We start from the raw sequence: 17,006 nt of genomic DNA on the forward strand, positions 1-17,006 counted from the left end.
CGAAAGGCATCTTTTATAAAGCTTCTAGGGTGGCTTCACCTCCAACCAAACTTCGAAACTTGATATAAGTTCGAACGTTCAGATGAAGTACTTGTTTGACCAGTGTAGTCATTTGAACAAGTAAGCTTTGGAATTATTTTAAGGGACAGGGATTCACATAGAAATCTCAAGAAAAATAAAAACTGGATCTATTGGGAAGAAACGACTTAGGTATAGAACGTCTCATTAAGATCATAAAAAGAAAAAGAGATTTCCTGGTACTGACCACGAAAGTGGACATTCATTAATGTAACATCCATAAAAATCAAACCAAATTTAAAATTTTAAAAACATTTAGAAACCAACAGTTATTACAGATTTGTTTTCAAAATAGTTATATATCAGAGTATCCCAGAAACATAGTCATAAAATGTGAGGAGCTGTACGATCACGCCTTTGCCTTCCCGCGATCATCTGAGGTACCTTAAACCAAAACTGAAACTGTAAGCCCGAAGCTTAGTGAGTTCCCCCAATATATCAATACATAACAAACAACACACATAATAACATCATGTAATGGGTCCACAGCTCTACAGACTGGATTACCTCCTGGGCCCACAGTATGAGTCAGGCTTGCCTTCCGGGTCCACAGCTGACATCTAGCTTGCCTTCGAGCCCACAACATAAGTCTGGTTTGCTTTCGAGCCCACAACTTATGACTGGATTGCCCCCTTCAGTCCGACAACTGAAACATAACTGATTTGCCCTCAGTACGAGGCTGGCATACCACTTGGTCCTCAACTCATATCTGGTATGCTAATGAGTCATCAGTATGAGTCTGGTATGCCTTCCCAGCCCTCAACTCATATCTGGCATACTCCAGGGTTTGTTGGTCACTGCACGAGACAGTGCAACCTCAACCCTACCCACACAACATGTCTACATATACAACTAATTGCACATACATATAATCAAACAGTAACACAGCTAGTCCTACAGATCTACCTAACTAGCATAGCAAACTACCATGCATAATCATCTCATACTCAACACGTAAACAACTACTGGGATATCAAATCCATAGGGTTGGCCTTGGTGACTTAGAGCCCTTAGTATAGTGAGGACAACTCACCTCTCAATGTCGCTCTGAACTGAAGAATCAAACCCCGAATCGCTGGCTCACCAAAAATCCTGAACTATCCAAATAATAAACATTATGTCAATACATTGGATATCAATCTTGACTAAGGGTCCACATAATCCATTTTGACCTTCCTCTTTATTGGGCCAAGGCCCAATTGCCAAATCCATGATCTTAAAAGCCCATATATCCAAGGCCCCTTAATGGCCCAAATTTCCCAATTTGGGCCTAACTTCCTAATTGGGCCTTATCATAGGATCCCTTATCAAAACTGGCTCAAATTCAATTTGTCACACCCCCGGACCAGACGGCGGAAACATCCGGAGGCGGGTGACTTTATTGTGCAGTATCATAACAATTGAATATAAATGAAACAGAGCAATCCAAACATCATACATTGAGATAACAAACTTACATTGTTTACATATTGTATTTGTTCTTCGAATTACACAAAAGAGACATAAGCAAAAAAATCCAAGCTACAGCTAAAAGTCTTGCATCCTCGTCCCTTGTTACCTGCTTACTAGATCCCTGAGAATACAAGTCGTTTTGAAAAGCGTCAACTAAAAAGTTGGTGAGTTCATAAGCATTTTTGTACAAAATCGTTTACACTTGTTTAGAATCGTTCTTATCGTACTTTCAGAAAATCCGATATTTTCTATGAAATCGTTTGAAGTCTTGCCTTGAAAATGTGTGTGCATGTCATTACTTTTATTCATCCTTATAAGGAGTGATTTTGAAAAGTAGTATGATTTGTAAAAGCGAGCTGTGTTCGAGAATAGTTCTTTTGAATAGTAATAGTCAACCGTTTCCAGAAAAATCCCTTGTTTTCAAAAAGAGAATATGGTTGAAAATCTTGTTCCTCTTATCGAGCAAAATTGAGTGTGCGTTCTAGTTTATCGTTATCGAAATCGTAGAAAATCGTTTTCTCCAGAAAATCCTATATTTTCTGCTATAAAATATTCGTAAGTTCTAGTTCCAACTATGTATATGTGTGGGTTAATTTATCGTTTTCAAAATCGTTTACAAAAGTTTTCCATAGAGTCCTACGCTTTTTAATTTGTAAAAATAGCAGTATTACGACTCTATACTTGTTAGGAGAAAGAATCAACATGGCAATTGTGGACATTCTACGCGATGAAAAAGGACAGTCAACGCAACAAATGCGGACCATCACTGATCATGTATAGGACGGTCAACACAACGTGCCAAAGATTTATTTATGAGGTTTTTCCTTACATAAATTTCTAGATGACATAACATATTCTAGTGAGTCGTTATAACCATACTAATCTGACGAAGTGCCTGTTTTGGCGTTTCTCAGGCGCCCTCGGTTTGGAAAAGACATTTGTCACCCTAGACTGGCCTGTCTAGCTGTAGCGAACAGCGAAGGTGCGGGGTGTCAACCCCATATAGATTTATACACAAATTCCCGCTCTCCCTTCAGGAGACTCTGGCTATAACTCCTTACAGGACTTAGACGTACACTAATATTTTTATATTTAGGTACTTTTGAGATTTGTCTGACTAGAATATTAACAACCTTTTGAGCAATCGTTAGAGATCCATTATTTGTTAGATAAATAATTAAATTCGTACTTGTTGAATAAGAATATCGTTCTCGTTCCATATCGTTGATTGTGCTCGTTAACTAGGTGCTCGTGTTCATTCCTTTTCGTTTATTGAAAAATAAGTCATTTTAGTCAAGAGAAAAAGTGTCAAGTTATAATTTGTATAAATTTATAACTGTCGGTTATGACATGCATTTTCTGTTTTATGACATATAGAACATTACTTATGTTGTTGGAGGTTTTACGACAGCAGTTTATGACATGCAAATATTTCTGTCATAAAGGCACTATTTGTGTATTTTCTTGACACAAACTTTTATATTGAATATTTACAAAATACTCCCTGACAGTTTGCAAAATAGTCACAAAGTTCCCATTTTCGAAAAATCACTAGAAATAGTGTCAACTTATCAAGGTTCCTTTTTATAAGTCTTATTTCTAGACATGAAAGCATAGATAAAGGTCTTAAGTTGGACACATCCAATAGTTGGGAGTCCCTTTTGTACACAAAGTATCATCTGTTCTTTATGAAGTTGTGAAATCTTACGTTCATGAGGATATTACTAAAATAATAATTTAATAATATTTCACACACACATACAAACATACGTATATAAGCAATTATTCAAGTATTTAGGCAAGATTTGACTTGTACTCTCCCCCAAAAACATTAAAATATTGAAAAGGTGGGGTATGAAGCTCACCTTGAGTTGGTTGAGGAGTTGTTTGGAGTTATGGAGTGAAGATCTCAAGCTTAAACTTTTGGCTGAGATGAAGAACTTCCCTGGGAGGGATGTTTTCCTAAGGATGATCATCACATATTATTATGAGCAAAATAATATGGATTCATCTTGAAATAATATAAAATATTAGATGAGTGGAGGAATTTACCTTAAAATTTCCGAGGAAGGAGTTGAGAAATTTCCTTTCAGCAAGATCCCATGTTCCTTGCTTGAAGATGAGTTTTTGAGAGAAAATGGGAAAAGTGAGAGAGAAAGTGGAGTCTAAACTCCTTACTGACGTTGCTTTGAGGATGAAAAGGGAGGGAATCTTTGGTGCATGGGTATCTGGTGGTCCATGCATGGATATTTGGTGGGTAAAGCATGGAATACTGTGATTTGCATGGGAAATGAGAACTTCATCAAATCACAAAGTCAACCTCTTTGTCCTTTTCTTGATTTAGGATAAGGTTTTCCTAAATCCCAACCATTTATTTTTATGAAGAATATGCTTAAAATAATTAATTTTAGCATAAAATAGGAGTCTAAGGGGTTTAGGATAGGTAAAATATGAGTTTGGTGTAATTTCCAGCGTCAAAATGCCTTAAAATGATAAAATAGTCCGGAAATGATGAAAATCTGGAGTGAAATGTTGTTCCTGCGAGGGTCCGAAGCAATTTTCCAAATTTCCGGAGCATTTCTCAAAGTTCCGGAGGCTCTTAGCAAAATCCGGAGTCAATTGGGTCAATTCTGAAGCTGCTGGGTGAGTTCCGAAGGCGCTTCAATTTTTCCGGAGTCATATGCGAATTTGGTCGATCCGGACCGAGGTGCGAGGCTGGCTGGACTTCCGAAGCAGATCCGAAGGGTCCGATCATGATGCTTCCGGAGTGAAGCCTTCCGGAGCTTCTCACCTCCGAAGTCACTTAAGAGGTTCCAAAAATGCTTCCTCTTGGCTCCTTAGAAGGCATTCCGGACCAAGAGGGTTTCGTACCAAGAGGTTCAGGAGCAAGAGGTTCAGGAGCAAGAGGTTCAGGAGCAAAAGGTTCAGGACTAAAAGGATTTTGGACCAAGAGGGTTCCGGACCAAGAAGTTCAGAAGCAAGAGGTTCAGGAGCAAGTGGTTCTGGAGCAAGAGGTTCAGGACCAAAAGGATTCCGGACCAAGAGGGTTCCTTTTGGGTTTCTTCTTCCGGTTTTGAGCTGTTTTCGACTAAGGAAGGTGCTTAGAGAGATTTGGGAGAGATTCCACATACGTGGAGAGATTTGGGAGAGATTTCATATTCTTGGAGAGATTTGGGAGAGATTTCACATACTTGGAGAGATTTCACATGTGGGAGAGATTTCTCATCATTTGAGAGATTTGGGAGAGATTTCACATACTTGGAGAGATTTGGGAGAGATTTCACATACTTGAAGAGATTTGGGAGAGATTTCACATACTTGGAGAGATTTGGGAGAAATTTCACATACTTGAAGAGATTTGGGAGAGATTTCGCATACTTGGAGAGATTTCATTTTAACACTTCATGGCTCATATGAACTCGTATTGTACACTAAGAAGTGTTAGCACAAGTCTCACAATAGTACTTGCTTACTTGAGGACGGAATTTCCTAGCCAAAAAGGCTAGTTGTGACATCATCCCCCCGATAGAGGGAATTTCGTCCCGAAATTCTTTCGAAAGATAGGGTTATGAATGCGAAAATAGGCGAGGGCACTTTTGAGTTATTTGATCCTTGAGTTCCCAAGTGAATATCGGCTCGCGCCTAGCGTTCTCTCGAACCTTCACAATCGGGATGCGACTTTGTTTTGTGTTCTTAACTTTCCCGTTCATTGTCTTGATAGGTTGATCAATGATTAGGAGGTTTTAGTTCACCTTAGTCTTGTCTAGTGGAACTGGAAGGGTTGTACGATAGACACTTTCTAGGTTCGATACATGGAATATAGGGTCTGCGTTACTAAACTCGGAGGGTAATTGGAGGTTGTAGGCTACCGGGCCGATCCGTGCGAGGATTTCGGAGGGTCTGATGCATTGGGAGTTTAGTTCGCTTTTCCTTTTGATTCGAGTTACTCTTCCTCGAGGGGAGTTCTTAAATAATACCCTGATCCCTACTTGGGATTTCAAGGGTTTAAGATGCTATCTACATAGTTCCTTTGTCGGTGTTACGATGTTTGAGGTTGTGTTTGGTTTGGACTATCCTTTCCATGGTGTCTGGAATAATCTCGGGTCTAGTGAGTGTGCTATTGGGCGTTTGTCATCTTGTCGGCTGGGTATCTCCCATCTCAGCCTAACAGAGGATGATCTGCACCTCTGGCCACACAGGGCCTCGAGGGGTGCAACTCCTATGTTCGAGTGGTAGTTGTTGTTATATGAATACTCGATTAGAAGCAAGTGGGCATCCCAAACTTTGTCAATGTACACTACACATGCTTCTCTTCGGGATGTGGGTTCGTGTTTACCTTGACCTTGGTAGGTGGAATTTCTAGAGTTTCGGTGGTCTGACACTTGTGAGTGCTGACCACATGGAAGGAGAAATGTCCTAACCTGGGTCCTTTGGTTAATCGGAGACTATGAGTTATCGGGCCCTTTCTTGGCGAGGCCTTTTGAATTGTCTTCTAGGGATCGGGATCCTGGTGTCCTAGAAGTAGAGTTTTCTAGGTCTTAGGAGTTGGTACTATGGTCACCAAGGTTGAGTTTGCGTGATATATTTGACCTTATGAGCCTTAGATTATCTTGGAAGTTTTCTCCCTGGGGTTTTTCCAACCTAATGGTAGGTCGACCTCTTCCAGTTCTTTGCTGGTGGTTGAGCGAACCTCTGATTCGGGGTAGGGAGTATCGATCCTTGATGATGGGTTTGTTTGGCTTACTCGTAGTCAATGGTGCTTATGGTAGTTTCGTCTTTCTCCCTCATGAGTTAGGCAGGTGCTTCCTGTGGTTAGGGACTGGGTCTGATGTTTACTTATCTATTATGTCGATCTTGCGATCAGACATTATCTGTTCTTGTGACTGTGCTAAGTGGCATCGCGTGTTTGGTTATTGGGGTGGTTCCAGGAGTCGGGGTGATTCTATTTTCGCTTAGCACTTGGTTGAGGTTTCCAAGAAGTTTTGGGAACCTTTGGAGGAAGGTTGGAAGCCTTTCGGATCCTCTTTATGCCCTTTGCTTCTTGGTTTTTTTTTATCTTTTTTGGGGCTAGGGAAAAGTGTGTGGCATTCCTTACACCAAGACTTAGGTGTCTGGTTGCTAGGGATTTGCCGTTACCGGCTGAAAGAGTTTCGTTACCCGGTGGAGTAGGACGAAAGTCTATTGGCAGAGCTCGAGGTTTGTAAGGTGAGGATCAAGCCTGTCCATGCCAATCGATGGAATTGGACTTCTTGTGGTTACATCGATTTGGGGAGTACTAGTTGCTAGGAATGACAGGGTATTTTATGTTCATGTTCTTATCGTTGCTAGTTTTGTTTTCATTTCTACCATTGGGTCTATTTCGTTTCTGTTTGTTAGGTGTTCTAGTGTTCGTGTTCTCATTGTTGCTAGTTTCGTTTTCGTTGTTACCATTGGGTCTATCTCGTTTCTGCTTGTTAGGTGTTCTAGTGTTTGTGTTCTTATCGTTGCTAGTTTCGTTTTCGTTGTTACCATTGGGTCTATCTCGTTTCTACTTGTTAGGTATTCTGGCGACACGAGGGTGCTATTATAAGGCAAAGGAATTCGTAATCCGAACTCTGCCAGGTCCTTCCACTATAGATGGAGGTGACCTAACCGTACATACTTAGGATCTTTAGAGATGGTTGACTGTGGGGTTCTGTCCTAACCGCTATTCAGCCTAGGGACAGAAAGTAAGGCGGAATCACATGCTCTTAGTTTGTGGAATCCTAATCATAGGTGATACTAACGTTCATATGGGACCACCATGGTCCAATCGTAAGGATCCCTAGCTTCCCGTAATTTATAGGATTTGCTCTAACGAGATAGTAGTTTTTGCATTATTTTTTTATTAACAAAAACTTTTGTGATAGATCGATGGTTAAGTTTATCGTGGAATGTACCAAAAGCTGCGGTAGGGTTCCTTGTCGTAAACTCTTGTCTAGTCGTCGACTCCTTCATTAGTCATCTCCGTTGGACAATCCCTCTTGAGATGTCCTTTTGCACCGCACTTATGGCAAACAGAACTTACTTCTAGGTTGTGGGTTGGAGTGACGTATGGGGCTAGGGCCCTACAGTAGCGGGAGGTGTGCCCCATCTTATTGCACCTTTTGCAACGAAATGTCTGGCAGGCTGCCCAATGATGGTATTTGCACTTGTTGCATGGTGGATTGTCCCCAAGGTATGATGGTCTCGATGGGGAAGGTGTAGGGTTAGTTGGGGTAGGAACTGATTCCACTTTTTGTCTTTTAGTAGGCCTCTGAGTCGAACTGCCTCCTTTTTCATTTCCAAACTTTCGTTTCTTGAGCTTAGGTTTAGGTTTTAGGGTGCATTGGCAAGTTGTTTTTCGTTGGTTTCCCTGGTTGTTGTTACGATTGAATTTATCGATACTGCTTCCGTTTTCGTTCGTGCTGTTGGCATTGAAGTATGCCATGGCGGCTGCTACGGCAGCTGTTACAGTGGCTTGGAATGTGGTGGAGTTTATTTGTAGGACCAGTGCATCTTCATGGTACTGGTTATCTCCATGGTAAGACATGGCCCTGTTGCACACGAAAAGTGAGCTCGTAAGTATTTGTAACTAGTTTCAAGTGGGTTTACTCCTATAATCTTAACATACTGGTGCTCATTGTGTCAACCTACATCCCCATGATGCAGTTATGGTATTGAGTGGGAACATTTATTGTCTGGCGTAAAGTCCGTCAAAATAGCACATGGCTAGCACTATAGTTAACGGGTTCGGTTGTATGGATTCTTGGAGGATGTACTCCTCTTGGTTTACTACTACTGGTTGCGATTAAGGGCATTATGAACCTAAGGCGAGTAGTGTGGTGATCCTCTTTTGGCACACAAAGTGCTTGGCCATTTTACTTATACTATGAGTGTCCTTTTTGTGTTCCTTATGCTGCTAAGGCTGTCCTAGCTTTGATTGCTATGAGTTGTGGTCTCCAAATGACCACTGCCTAGTTTTCTCGTTTTACTTGTGGGTTTCGTAGGCAATTGGATTGGTGTTCTTGTTACTCGTGGGGGATCGAATTTACATTCCCATAAATCGGCATTTGTTTATGGTCTCCATTACTCCATGACAGAGGGTTGGAAACCAGGAGTCACTTTGGGTTACTTGTGGTCTAGACAGAGGTGATGCCTGATTCGTGAGGGCGTTGGCTATCAGAGTTCGGTGCACATCGGTTGTGGATCTGGTGTCTTTCGTGAAGGTGCACCCTTAATTGGATAGGAGCCAATTTCTCAACTTGTTTTTGCGTGGGTATCGTTTTGTTTCTAGGTATGTCTATTCCAGGAGTACCTATATACGGTGTTCATTTATCTGGGAAGAGAGAGGTGAAAGGGTCTTCTGCCAATAGGAATAAGCTTGCTATGAGTTCCCTCGGCGTTTTCATCCTTGTCTGGCCTTTAGTCGAAATTCTCCCTTTCACGATTCATCTCTTGGTATTCCTTGGGATTTACTTCTGGGTTTTTCCTCATGGACTTCTTCTGGTCTCTCCTTGCCCCATATGTAATTTACCGTGACAGGGTAGTAGAAGTCTTGGCGAGGAATTTCAACTACTTGCTTGTGCGAGAATCGAGGTACGAGATATAGGGGGAAAGTTTAGGCGTGGGAGGGGTTTATAGTGTCCTAAAATACTCCTATAGTATTTTAAACTTGATGTTCGATTCTAGTATTCTCTTGTACTCGTAGTTGGTAGGTTTTAGGTTTGTTGCAACACCACCATCACTCCCAAACACATGTTGGTCATATCTCAAATAAATATAGTTGATCAGGCTATATTTATCCCATATATGATTACATAACTTCCTAGGTTTGACTGTAGTGTTCAACCTTTAGCTACTTTTGTTTTCTTCTCGTTATGATACTGTGTTAGTAGATATGTATACTTTCATAAAATACTTATCTTTTTAAAGTATACTTTCAGGCAGAGTGTGTTTTAGTCCCATTGTATTTATAGTTGTATATCTTGTATGGCTAGATATACCAGTTCACTATAAACAATGCTCTGATACCAATCTGTCACACCCTCGGACCAGACGGCGAAAACGTCCGGAGGCGGGTGACTTCATTGTGCAGTATCATAACAATTGAATATAAATGAAACAGAGCAATTCAAACATCATACATTGAGATAACAAACTTACATTGTTTACATATTGTATTTGTTCTTCGAATTACACAAAAGAGACATAAGCAGAAAAATCCAAGCTACAGCTAAAAGTCTTGCATCCGCGTCCCTTGTTACCTGCTTACTAGATCCGTGAGAATACAAGTCGTTTTGAAAAGCGTCAACTAAAAAGTTGGTGAGTTCATAAGCATTTTTGTACAAGATCGTTTACACTTGTTTAGAATCATTCTTATCGTACTTTCAGAAAATCCGATATTTTCTATGAAATAGTTTGAAGTCTTGCCTTGAAAATGTGTGTGCACGTCATTACTTTTATTCATCCTTATAAGGAGTGATTTTGAAAAGTAGCGTGATTTGTAAAAGCGAGCTGTGTTCGAGAATAGTTCTTTTGAATAGTAATAGTCAACCGTTTCCAGAAAAATCCCTTGTTTTCAAAAAGAGAATAGGGTTAAAAAGCTTGTTCCTCTTATCGAGCAAAATTGAGTGTGCGTTCTAGTTTATCGTTATCGAAATCGTAGAAAATCGTTTTCTCCAGAAAATCCTATATTTTCTGCTATAAAACATTCGTAAGTTCTAGTTCCAACTATGTATATGTGTGGGTTAATTTATCGTTTTCAAAATCGTTTACAAACGTTTTCCATAGAGTCCTACGCTTTTTAATTTGTAAAAATAGCAGTATTACGACTCTATACTTGTTAGGAGAAAGAATCAACATGGCAATTGTGGACATTCTACGCGATGAAAAAGGACAGTCAACGCAACAAATGCGGACCATCAGACGGTCAACACAACGTGCCAAAGATTTATTTATGAGGTTTTTCCTTACATAAATTTCTAGATGACATAACATATTCTAGTGAGTTGTTATAACCATACTAATCTGACGAAGTGCCTGTTTTGGCGTTTCTCAGGCGCCCTCGGTTTGGAAAAGACATTTGTCACCCTAGAATGGCATGTCTAGCTGTAGCGAACAACGAAGGTGCGGGGTGTCAACCCCGTATAGATCTATACACAAATTCCCGCTCTCCCTTTAGGAGACTCTGGCTATAACTCCATACAAGACTTAGACGTACACTAATATTTTTATATTTAGGTACTTTTGAGATTTGTCTGACTAGAATATTAACAACCTTTTGAGCAATCGTTAGAGATCCATTATTTGTTAGATAAATAATGAAATTCGTACTTGTTGAATAAGAATATCGTTCTCGTTCCATATCGTTGATTGTGCTCGTTAACTAGGTGCTCGTGTTCGTTCCTTTTCGTTTATTGAAAAATAAGTCATTTTAGTCAAGAGAAAAAGTGTCAAGTTATAATTTGTATAAATTTATAACTGCCGGTTATGACAAGCATTTTCTGTTTTATGACATATAGAACATTACTTATGTTGTTGGAGGTTTTACGACAGCAGTTTATGACATGCAAATATTTCCGTCATAAAGGCTCTATTTGTGTATTTTCTTGACACAAACTTTTATATTGAATATTTACAAAATACTCCCTGATAGTTTGCAAAATAGTCACAAAGTTCCCATTTTCGAAAAATCACTAGAAGTAGTGGCAACTTATCAAGGTTCCTTTTTATAAGTCTTATTTCTAGACATGAAAGCATAGATAAAGGTCTTAAGTTAGACACATCCAATAGTTGGGAGGCCCTTTTGTACACAAAGTATCCTCTGTTCTTTATGAAGTTGTGAAATCTTACGTTCATGAGGATATTACTAAAATAATAATTTAATAATATTTCACACACACATACAAACATACGTATATAAGCAATTATTCAAGTATTTAGGTAAGATTTGACTTGTACTTTCCCCCAAAAACATTAAAATATTGAAAAGGTGGGGTATGAAGCTCACATTGAGTTGGTTGAGGAGTTGTTTGGAGTTATGGAGTGAAGATCTCAAGCTTAAACTTTTGGCTGAGATGAAGAACTTCCCTGGGAGGGATGTTTTCCTAAGGATGATCATCACATATTATTATGAGCAAAATAATATGGATTCATCTTGAAATATTATAAAATATTAGATGAAAGGAGGAATTTACCTTAAAATTTCCCAGGAAGGAGTTGAGAAATTTCCTTTCAGCAAGATCCCCTGTTCCTTGCTTGAAGATGAGTTTTTGAGAGAAAATGGGAAAAGTGAGAGAGAAAGTGGAGTCTAAACTCCTTACTGACATTGCTTTGAGAATGAAAAGGGAGGGAATGTTTGGTGCATGGGTATCTGGTGGTCCATGCATGGATATTTGGTGGGTAAAGAATGGAATACTGTGATTTGCATGGGAAATGAGAACTTCATCAAATCACAAAGTCAACCTCTTTGTCATTTTCTTGATTTAGGATACGGTTTTCCTAAATCCCAACCATTTATTTTTATGAAGAATATGCTTAAAATAATTAATTTTAGCATAAAATAGGAGTCTAAGGGGTTTTGGATAGGTAAAATACGAGTTTGGTGTAATTTCCGGAGTCAAAATGCCTTACAATGATAAAATAGTCCGGAAATGATGAAAATCTGGAGTGAAATGTTGTTCCTGTGAGGGTCCGAAGCAGTTTTCCAAATTTCCGGAGCATTTCTTAATGTTCCGGAGCCTCTTAACAAAATCCGGAGTCAATTGGGCCAATTCTGAAGCTGTTGGGTGAGTTCCGAAGGCCCTTCAATTTTTCCGGAGTCAGATGCGAATTTGGTCGATCCAGACCGAGGTGCGAGGCTGGCTGGACTTCCGAAGCATTCCCGAAGGGTCCGATCATGATGCTTCCGGAGTGAAGCCTTCCGCAACTCACACCTCCGAAGTCTCTTAAGAGGTTCCGAAAATGCTTCCTCTTGGCTCCTTAGAAGGCATTCCGGACCAAGAGGGTTCCGGACCAAGAGGTTCAGGAGCAAGAGGTTCAAGAGCAAGAGGTTCAAGACCAAAAGGATTCCGGACCAAGAGGGTTCCGGACCAAGAGGTTCCGGAGCAAGAGGTTCAGGACCAAAAGGATTCCGGACCAAGAGGGTTCCTTTTGGGTTTCTTCTTCCGGTTTTGAGCTGTTTTCGACTAAGGAAGGTGCTTAGAGAGATTTGGGAGAGATTCCACATACGTAGAGAGATTTGGGAGAGATTTCATATTCTTGGAGAGATTTGGGAGATATTTCACATACTTGGAGAGATTTCACATGTGAGAGAGATTTCTCATCCTTGGAGAGATTTGGGAGAGATTTCACATACTTGGAGAGATTTGGGAGAGATTTCACATACTTGAAGAGATTTGGGAGAGATTTCACATACTTGGAGAGATTTGGGAGAAATTTCACATACTTGAAGAGATTTGGGAGATATTTCACATAGTTGGAGAGATTTCATTCTAACACTTCATGGCTCATTAGGAACTCGTATTGTACACTTAGAAGTGTTAGCACAAGTCTCACAATAGTACTTGCTTACTTGAGGACGGAATTTCTAGCCAAAAAGGCTAGTTGTGACACAATTATTCAGAGGGCCCAACAAGGCCCAAGTCCAATTAGTCCAAAAGCGGCCCAATCCCGAGGCCCACATAGGACGTATGTGGGGCGTACTCCTCTGGTACACTGGGCGTACTCTGCCTGACGTTGACCACCATTGGGGTGGTTGACCCAGTACGCTGGGCGTACAGAATTTACGCGGGGTTTTGCCAAAACCCTAATAAGTGCTTAATGGCTTAAGCAATTAAGTCCAAACTCCAGATCCATCGACCAAAAGTGCCTTAGAACCATAAAGTCTTGAACTTTATCACTTTGGAAGTCCAGAAAGTTCTTAACACATGGTCTTAATCCATTAAGACCTTCCTACTCCATGCATGAGACACATTTAGCTATTGGGACATCATTTTTATCACTTAGGACCTCTTCTAGGGTTTGAAAGGACAGCTTATTTCGTCCAAATCATAACATGCACCAACTTGGGGACTTTTGGGATAAGAAATGGTTCCATAAGGCTAGAATGTCTAGATCTATATCATACAAGCATAATGTTTGAAACTTTTTACCTTCTGGAGCTTCTAGGGAACAACATAACTTCAGATCTACAAGCTTGTTCTCCTTCTCCAACTATTTGATGCAATGTCTTCACCTTCAAGAGATCAAAACACACACCAACTCACACTCACACACAAAAATTGGGTTTGGGACGTTTTTTGGGATATAGAGGCCAGGAATGATGAGAGGAAATAAGCCATAAGGATGTTTATATAGCCCCCAACCCTAAATATTAGGGTTTCCTCCTGAAATAAGTACGCCCAACGTACACAAGTGTACGCCCAGCGTACCCTTATGTACTCTCAGCGTACTCCTTCCTGATCCAAGGTTGCAACCTTGGCCCTCAGACTTATATTGGGTCTACACTTCCAACCTCAAGGACTAAAAATGACATTAATTATAGAAGAGGGGATTCGGAAATACCTGCAAAATCTCGGGGTGTTACAATTCTCCCCCACTTGACCTAGACTTCACCCTCGAAGTCTGCGGTGGTAAACAGAACCGGGTAATGCTCCCGCATCTTAGACTTTGGCTCCCATGTCCACTCAGATCCCCTCTGATGTCGCCACTGCACCTTTACCAGAGGTATCTCCTTGTTGCGCAAAACATTTACCTTCCTTTCCAAAATAGCCACCGACTGCTTCACATATTTCAGGCGCTCGTCAACCTGAACATCATCCAACGACAATACCGCCTCCTCGTCCAATATGTACTACCGCAACTGGGAAATGTGGAAAGTGTTGTGTATCTGACGGAGCTCCTCTGTAAGATCCAGTCTGTATGCAACCTTGCCAACCCTGGCAATAACCCGAAATGGTCCAACATATCGGGGACCCAACTTTCCCATCTTTCTGAAGCGAATCACACCCTTCCAGGGTGAGACCTTCATTAATACCATGTCACCTACCTGGAACTCCAACTCAGATCGGCGCCTGTCGGCGTAACTCTTCTGCCGACTCTGAGCGGTCTGCAATCGCTGTCTGATCTGCTGAATGTTGTCGGTAGTTTGCAAGACTACCTCTGTTTGTCCCATCACTTTGTGAACAACCTCACCCCAACAGACCGGGGTGCGACATCTCCGCCCGTACAACAGCTCAAAAGGTAGGGCGCCAATGCTGGAATGATAGTTGTTGTTGTAGGCAAATTTTGCAAGGGGTAGGTGGGAATCCCAGCTCCCACCGAAATCGATGACACAAGCCCTCAGCATTTCCTCGAGGGTTTGTATGGTCCGCTCACTCTGGCCGTTGGTCAGCGGATGGTAAGCTGTACAAAAGTGCAGCCGCGTGCCAAGTTCCTCGTGGAACTTCTGCCAGAAACGGGAGGTGAACCTAACATCACGGTCGGAAACAATAGATATTGGAACTCTGTGGCGAGTAACGATCTCGTGGACATACACGTCGGCCAGCTTCTTGGCCGATGAGCTCTCCCGTATGGCCAGGAAATGGGCACTCTTGGTCAATCGATCCACGATGACCCATATAGCATCAAATCCCTTTGGCGTCCTCGGCAACTTGGTAATGAAGTCCATCGTGATCTGTTCCCATTTCCACATGGGAATCTCTAGAGGTTGTGGCTTTCCATGTGGCCTCTGATGCTTGGCCTTGACCATCCTGCAGGTCAAGCACCTCTCTACGTACCAAGCGATTTCTCGCTTCATGCACGACCACCAGTAGCTCAAACTCAAATCCCGGTACATCTTAGTGGCTCCCGGGTGAATAGAGAAGTGAGACTTGTGAGCCTCCTCCATAACCATCTGTCTGACCCCACCAGATATCGGAACCCACACCCGACCGCATCGAGTCAATAATCCCCGGCTATCCTGAACAACTCGGTGTTCTCACCCCTAATCCTCTCCAGTTTCCAATTCTCCTAGCGCATGCCCTCTGCCTGGGCTTCCCTGATCAAGCCCACAAGTGGAGAATCCACTGATATCCTCATACATATTATTGGAGTGGAAGATCCTGCTGACTTCCGGCTTAGAGCGTCCGCAACCACGTTCACTTTACCTGGGTGGTAAATGATCTCACAGTTGTAGTCCTTGACTACATCCAGCCACCTGCGCTGTCTCATGTTCAGGTTCGACTGATCCATGATGTGTCTCAGGCTCTTGTGGTCCGTGTAGATGGTACAGCGGACCCCATAGAGATAATGCCTCCATATCTTGAGAGCGAATACCACCGCTCCCAAATCCAGATCATGAGTAGGGTATCTCGTCTCGTGCGGCTTCAGCTTCTGAGATGCGTAGGCTATCACTCGTCCTCTCTGCACGAGGACCACTCCCAGTATTGTAATGGATGCATCACATAACACCACAAAGTCCTCGACTCCCTACGGAAGAGTCAATACCGGAGCCTTGCAAAAACGCTGTCGGAGAGTCTCAAACGCCCTCTGCTGCTCAGGGCCCCACCGGAAATCCACCCCCTTCCTCGTTAGACGAGTGAGGGGTATTGCAATCTTGGAGAAATCCTGTATGAATCTCCGGTAGTACCCTGCCAATCCCAAAAAGCTCCTGATGTTTGAGGAAGATTTCGGAACCTCCCACTGCATAACTGCCTCGATTTTGGCCGGATTGACCAAAATCCCCTCCTGGTTAACGAGGTGTCCTAGGAACTGGACCTCTCGTAACCAAAACTCGCACTTCGAGAACTTGGCATAAAGCAATTCCAGCCTCATAACTCCCAATAACTCCCGCAGATGCTCCTCATGCTGCTCTCGGGTCTTGGAATACACCAAGATATCGTCGATGAATACTATGACTGAGCGATCGAGCATCGGTCTGCAGACCCGATTCATCAGGTCGATAAACACTGCTGCCATGTTGGTGAGCCCAAATGGCATCACCACAAACTCGTAATGTCCATAACGAGTTCGGAACATGGTCTTCTCCACGTCCTTCTCTCTGACCCTCACCTGATGATACCCAGACCTCAAGTCTATCTTGGAAAACCAAGACCCACCCTGGAACTGATCAAATAAATCGTTTATCCTCGAGAGTGGATAACGGTTCTTCACCATCAAGTTGTTCGACTTCCGGTAATCGATGCAAATCCGGTGTGAACCATCCTTCTTCCTGACGAAGAGTATCGGTGCTCCCCACGGGGAACTGCTTGAACGAATGAACTGCTTTCCCAGCAGTTCTTGCAGCTGTGATGACAGCTCCTGCATCTCTGATGGTGCCAACCGGTATGACACCTTGGCGATAAGGTCCGCACCAGGCACTAGGTCGATCCTAAACTCGACCTGCCTCTCCGGAGGCACTCCGGGTAACTCCTCCGGGAACACATCAGCAAACTCCTTGACCACCGAAACCTCTGAAACTGGAACCTGATCTCTGG

Source organism: Lactuca virosa, chromosome 8, assembly GCF_052849685.1.
Source record: "Lactuca virosa cultivar CGN04683 chromosome 8, Lactuca_virosa_CGN04683_v6, whole genome shotgun sequence".
Classification (NCBI taxonomy): Eukaryota; Viridiplantae; Streptophyta; class Magnoliopsida; order Asterales; family Asteraceae; genus Lactuca; species Lactuca virosa.